The following is a 6,549-nucleotide window of genomic DNA, read 5'->3' as shown; positions in this document are numbered from 1 at the left end:
GCGCTGGCATCTAAAAAACTCGGTGTGCTCAATAAAGCAAAGCGATACTTTACTCCAGGGCAAAGACTGCTACTTTATAAATCGCAAGTCAGACCCCATATGGAGTATTGCTGTCACCTTTGGGCAGGAGCACCTGGATGCCAGCTTGGGCCCTTCGACTCAGTTCAAAGACGTGCTGTACGAATCGTCGACGATCCCAAACTCACAAGCGGTATTGAACCTTTAAGCCTAAGGAGAGACTTTGCCTCCTTGTGTGTGTTCTACCGCTTGTACAATGGGCTGTGCTCTGAAGAATTGTTTGACATGATGCCCACGGCTACTTTCTATCACCGCACCGCTCGCCGTCGGCAGGGTGTTCATCCTCACACCCTAGAACCTAAACTAAATGTTCACGCACTGTGCGGTTTAAGAGGAACTTCCTCCCGCGCACGCTCCGGTTGTGGAATGAGCTACCTGCCGAGGTTTTCCCGAGGGTCTACAGTATGAGGTTCTTCAAAAAAGGAGTGTACAGATTTTTAAAGGGTCGGCAACGCGCATGTAACACCTCTGGAGTTGCAGGCGTCCATAGGCTACGGTGACTGCTTACCATCAGGCGGGCCGTATGCTTGCTTGCCACCGTCGTAGTATAAAAAAAAAACGAAAGCGATTGCCATCTGACCTTCCAATTGAAGTACTCACTAAACCACAATATATTAAATCTCCAGATTTAATGTATTTTTAACCATAGAGACTATACATCTCTTTTGTATTGTAGTAATTATTTATTTTAAGATTATTATAATGTATTGTTTACCCAGGTATTGGCTGTTGTATTTATAAATGTTGTTATGTATTTTTCATGTCACTATATGATGTTACTATAATGTTTTACTGACTTGTAAAAGAGCCCTTGAGGCCTACTTGTAGAATAAATTTTTGAATTTTGAATTTTGAATTTTCACTGGCTCGATACCACACCAATGTTCGGCAATTGTAACTGTCATCGGACTGACTACCCACATCCGCGTGCTCGAGACAGCGCCACAGCTGTCACTATATCTATGCATAGACAACACTACACCAACCCAGAAGGTAAACTAGGCGTTATTGGGATAAGTCCGGTTTCCTATTGATGTTTTCATTCACCGAAAAGCGACTGGTAAAAATCAAATGATTGTGAGATAAACTTACTAACATTTTATGGTAGGTATAGCCTTTTAGTGCTATAAGTATGTTATTTCTTTCCGGTGCATGCGACACTAAACTCAAAATACACCACTACTCAATTACTACTTTCCGGTGCATGCGACACTAAACTCAAAATACACCAATCCTCAATTACTACTAATATTATAACAAACTATTCTCATAACGAATGAAACTCAAATGAACTTGTTACCAAAATGAACCGTTCTCGATTTGCACTTTCCTCAATATGGGCCAATTCCAAATGGACTGAAGCTCATAAAAACCGATACACAGAAGGCCCTTTTCCCAAAATACTCTAATTTTCAATCACAGAACACCAGTTTCCCATAATGATTGATTCACAAAACGGCCTTTTCCCAAAATACACTAAATTCTTGATTGTCATATTTTAGGAAAGGAATCGATGTCATCATTTATTGTTTCTTGAGATTCGCCATGGCCAAGAGGAGTTCCAGCACCGAAATTATTTTTATTGAGAACCAAAACGGGCGCCCGCTCTCCTTTATGACGGGCACAGGTATAATTTTAGTCACGAGAACAAAAATTATAATAATTGGAAATGTGCGAATCGCACTATAGGTTGCTTTGCATCCGCGACATCATTTGAACCTACACGATAGGATTGAAGCGAAAAAAAATGTAATTCCCACTTAACGTGTATGTGGCCGAAGATATTAATTTGTATATCTATGTCAACTTTTAGCTTAATAGCACTAACCATCACGGAGCAAAGCTGCGGACGGACAGACAGTAAGACAGACAGACGGAAATGGCGAAATTATAAGGGCTCCTAGTTGACTACGGAACCCTAAAAATAGTAAGGAGAGGGAGGTTACAAAGAAAGTTTTTTGATTCAGTGTATACGTTTGGAGGAAATCGCCTTCCTCGAAAAATTTTGAGCAGTAGTAGTCATCCGCATTGCCCTATATAGTTCTATAAGGCAATACTGACATCTTAGAAAAATACTACTATACCGAGCTTACCAAAAATATGATAAATCAAGGGAATAGTACTTTTAACAAAAATAGTTTTTGCTGAATATCTCTCTTCCCTAAACATAAGTGGCGTGAATTTGATACGAATTAAAGAGCCCGGAAACGTTTTTTTTTTTAATTTCACTCAATTTATAGAGAATAGTTTTTTATAATATTGGTAGTAATTTTATGTTTTTTTTTTTAATTCCATATACAGGAAGACGGCTTATTATTTACAATTTAAATTGTATTTTTTTTTATGCATGTTAGTTATAAGATGTAATGTTTTGAAAAGATGTGTTCCGCCGAGTTTCTTGCCAGTCCCATATTGGGATACCCTCCTACAATTTAGGAGGGATTTAAATCTTCTGGGTCAGAGGTGTAGATTTAGAGCCGGTGTAGCTTTATTTGACGTTCATAAGCGCATTGTAATATGTCTACTTGAAAAATAAACTATTTTTATCTTTAATATTATGCAATAAACAAGATTTTCAAATAATTTCAACTAGAGTATTCAACAAAGCCCTTTTTCCAGTTAGTTAAAAGCTCTTCTAAAACATCGGTAGGTTAGAAATGTCCAGTACCTTTCGTCTAACAAAGCCGTTGCATTCTATTGCCGCGGAACCATTCCATAAAACTAATCGTTGTACACAATATAAGTATTTCAACCAGTTTTTTGACATGTAATAAACGTTCGAAGCACTGGGGGCATAGCCAAGATGTCTATCGTTGCTAAAAAACGCTAATCGAAGCATATAATGTATGGAAGTGTCACGTGACTTTGTTGTAACAACTGTCATCTCGATACATTTTTTTTTTCGTTTGGCGTTTGGCTAGGCGTCCTGTACCTCTAGTGTAAATTTATTCGATTGCGAAACGTGACGTACGCGTTTGCGTTAAGTCTCATTTTGTATGGGATTTTGAAACAGCGCGCCAAGCGGGACGTTTTGAAAACTCAAAATCCCAAACAAAATGAGACTTAACGCAAACGCGTACGTCACGTTTCGCTATCGAATACATTTACACTAGGGGTTCTGGAAGGTGAGAGATAAGGCGTACTTCCGAACCGAAGGTGGCTGGTTAAAACGCCGCGTTTCCTGGAACACACACACACTACCCAATTGGGGAAGTACCTTACAGAAAACCACAGCCCAATAACACCTTACTCGTAGTGTTGTGTTCCTGCCGGTGAGTAAGGTTGCCAGAGCTCAACGAGGATGTGGAGTGTAAGGGTCGGCAACGTGCATGTAACTCCTCTGGAGTTGCAGGCGTACATAGGCTGCGGAGACTGCTTACCATCAGGTGGGTCGTATGCTTGTTTGCCACCGACGTAGAATAAAAAATAATTATAATGAACGATAGAATCTCATTCTAAATTTTTGTATATATACATAAGTTGACACCTTATATGCATGAAATATGTACATTAATACAAAAGCACATTTGATAATGGACCCATAACAAAGCGTGAGCCGATCCATATCGTACTTAATGGTGCATCCAGATTTTTCCCGATCTAACAAATGCGCATCGATTCGCACGCATCTTTGTTGATGAGATTACGCACGCATGTGGTTCGCACTCTGAGATTTTCGAGCATTCGCTACATTTGGACGTACTTGTACTTAAATCATTGCGGCGTCTCCAACTGTCTCAACGTTTCTAGGGTTCCGTATCCAAAGGGTAAAACGGGACCCTATTACTAAGACTCCGCTGTCCGTCTGTCTATCCGTCCGTCCGTCACCAGGCTGTATCTTATGGACCGTGATAGTTACACCGTTGAAAGTTGTTGTTGCCGCTATAACAACAAATACTAAAACGTACGGAACTCTCGGTGGGAGCGTCCGACTTGCACTTGGACGGTTTTTTTAAGTGATATTACTGCCAATATTTTATCAATGGCATCCGCCATTCTATTGAATAAATATTTCTTTTTTTCTCCCGCTCCGGGCCGGTAATTATATTGCACGCCGGCAATGGGCGCGTGGCGTTTTGAGTGTTTTCATTCATACTGGAAAATAGCGCCGATTAGTTTTAAAGGAAATTTTCGTTTTAAAGCAATTGCGTTATTAATTCACGCTATGTGAATCTATCAAGTACCTATCAAGGCTCTGAACCGGTATTTAAAATACTGGTAAATACCGGTTTATTTCGGTTTTCCTCAGAACTTTCATAAGAACGAGAACGTTTTATGAACTTCATTTTAACCTAATTAACCGGTTTATTCGAGGACCGACGCAACGGCCGGGCGGCCTGGTGGTATGCAACGTAAATATCCACCGATATATTGATATAAACCGGTTAATTTGACAAGAACTGTTCTCATAAAAACCGGTTTAAAAATAACGGTTTTTGGAGCCAAACCGAAATTAAAAGGTATAGGAATATTTGAATAATTTAATTTAGCATAGTTATATTCTTTCCTCTTAACAGGTACTATGCTTTTATAAAAATATCATAATATGTATATTACAATTAAATATACGGTATACATATAATATGGAATACTATAAAGTCCTGCTATTTATAATTTACTAAAATTATAGGATGCTGGCGGAATCTCCTCGTTGTATTGCAAAGAAATGAGTTTAAATTTGGTTTAACCTTTTGACCGCCAAAGCCGTCATATGACGTGCGCGGCTACAGCCAGCCCAATATAAACCTTCATGCGTTCCGACAAGGTTCACGATTACGCGCCGCGTACGATAGGCGTGGCGTTCAAAAGGTTAAGGTACCTATAGTGTACTTTAGTCAGGTACCTATACCTAGTACTATAGTGCCTTCGTAGTAATACTGTGTAACTAATTTGAATAATAAAATAATAAATAATAATACGTAATGGCATGCAAAAACGTGCACTGTGAAGGAAAAAACATTTTTTAAAATAAAAATTGCGCCCTCAGGAACATATTTAACATTTAAACTTTAATACTTACGTATTATTTCGAACAATAATCATATCTAAACCCAATTTAAATATACAGACTACCAAGACACGTATTCCGCCCCTCACGCCCGAGGCACAATATCATATTTTCCTCCCCCATTTCTAATTTAGACAAGTGTGATGCAACTCCTAAGAAATTGTCTTTTAAATCGCCACATGGCGGTATAATACGTTTTATTTGTCCAAAGGTGCATTTTAAAGGGTGCATAATTTACTTTTAGGTAATTATTTTCCAATGGGGTTGCAGATGTCGCCAAATTAGGGGTTGAACTAAGAAAAGCAGTCGGCGAAGTTTTGAAGTTGTACTTTAATTAAGCCTTTTGTGCGTAATATCGATTTAATTACTGGTGGCTCAAAAACGGCTTCGCATTTATCTTTAAATTGAAGAATGTACTTTATGTCAGAATTGATTGCATTAAAATATCTAGTATTTTGATGAAAGGATTCAATTAGTTCTATAAGTTCTTAAAGGCTAAGCTGGTTTATTCTTGATTAAAATCGTAAAATTTGAACGCATAAACATTTAAAATTTGGCAAAGAAAACTAACTATGTAAACGTTAGCCATTTATTTATTCTTATTTATTTATGTTGTATGTATCTTTCAAAATATTTGTAATGTTTTCATGGTGATTTCATGTGTTTTGCACTTAAACTGATGTAATTGTTCCATTGTTATTTATTAATTTTTCCATTGTTATTTATTATTTTTTCCATTGTTATTTATTAATTTTTCCATTGTTATTAATTAATTTTTCAATTGTTATTTATTAATTTTTCCATTGTTATTTATTAACACCTTGTACGGCATGGCGTTTTAGATTATCTGACATTGTCATTTCTGTCATACACGTAGATGGCGCTAGTAGCTGTCGCAAGTGGATGCGTTCAGTTGCAATCGTGGCCCACAAATGGTCTCGCCGGAAGGTCAGTGCTGACCTTCTGGTCAGCATTATGCTGAGGCGAGCCCATTTCGTGGTACAGAACTCTAAAAAAAGATTTAAACATGAATGTTTACATTACCCCACGTCACACGTTGTCATTCATTTTATTCCCGGCAACAGCGTAAAGTTGTACCAAAATAGTTTGTGTTAGAATTGGGAATTTCCATATAATTTCTACTCACTTACTCACGTGTTTTTTTTACTACGAATAAAAGTGTGCCCAAAAATTTTTGGTACCTTTGGTTACGGCTTTTTATGAAATTTTTCGAACATATTTTTTTCTCGTATTAGGATCGAAGGAGCTGAATTACGATTTGCGTGACTATAATTTATCATTTTTTTTTATTATTTTACATATATTTGTTTTTTTTTTGTTGACACGCACTGTGTTGTTTCATGGTCACATTAGATGATAATGATTTCGAAAAGCAGTTGAACCTTTTGCCATCAAGTTTTCTCTTCAAAGAACAATGACATATACTAGCCTAATGCAAACAT

Source organism: Cydia pomonella, chromosome 11 (genome assembly GCF_033807575.1).
Source record: "Cydia pomonella isolate Wapato2018A chromosome 11, ilCydPomo1, whole genome shotgun sequence".
Taxonomy (NCBI): domain Eukaryota; kingdom Metazoa; phylum Arthropoda; class Insecta; order Lepidoptera; family Tortricidae; genus Cydia; species Cydia pomonella.
This window is presented reverse-complemented; position numbering follows the sequence as displayed.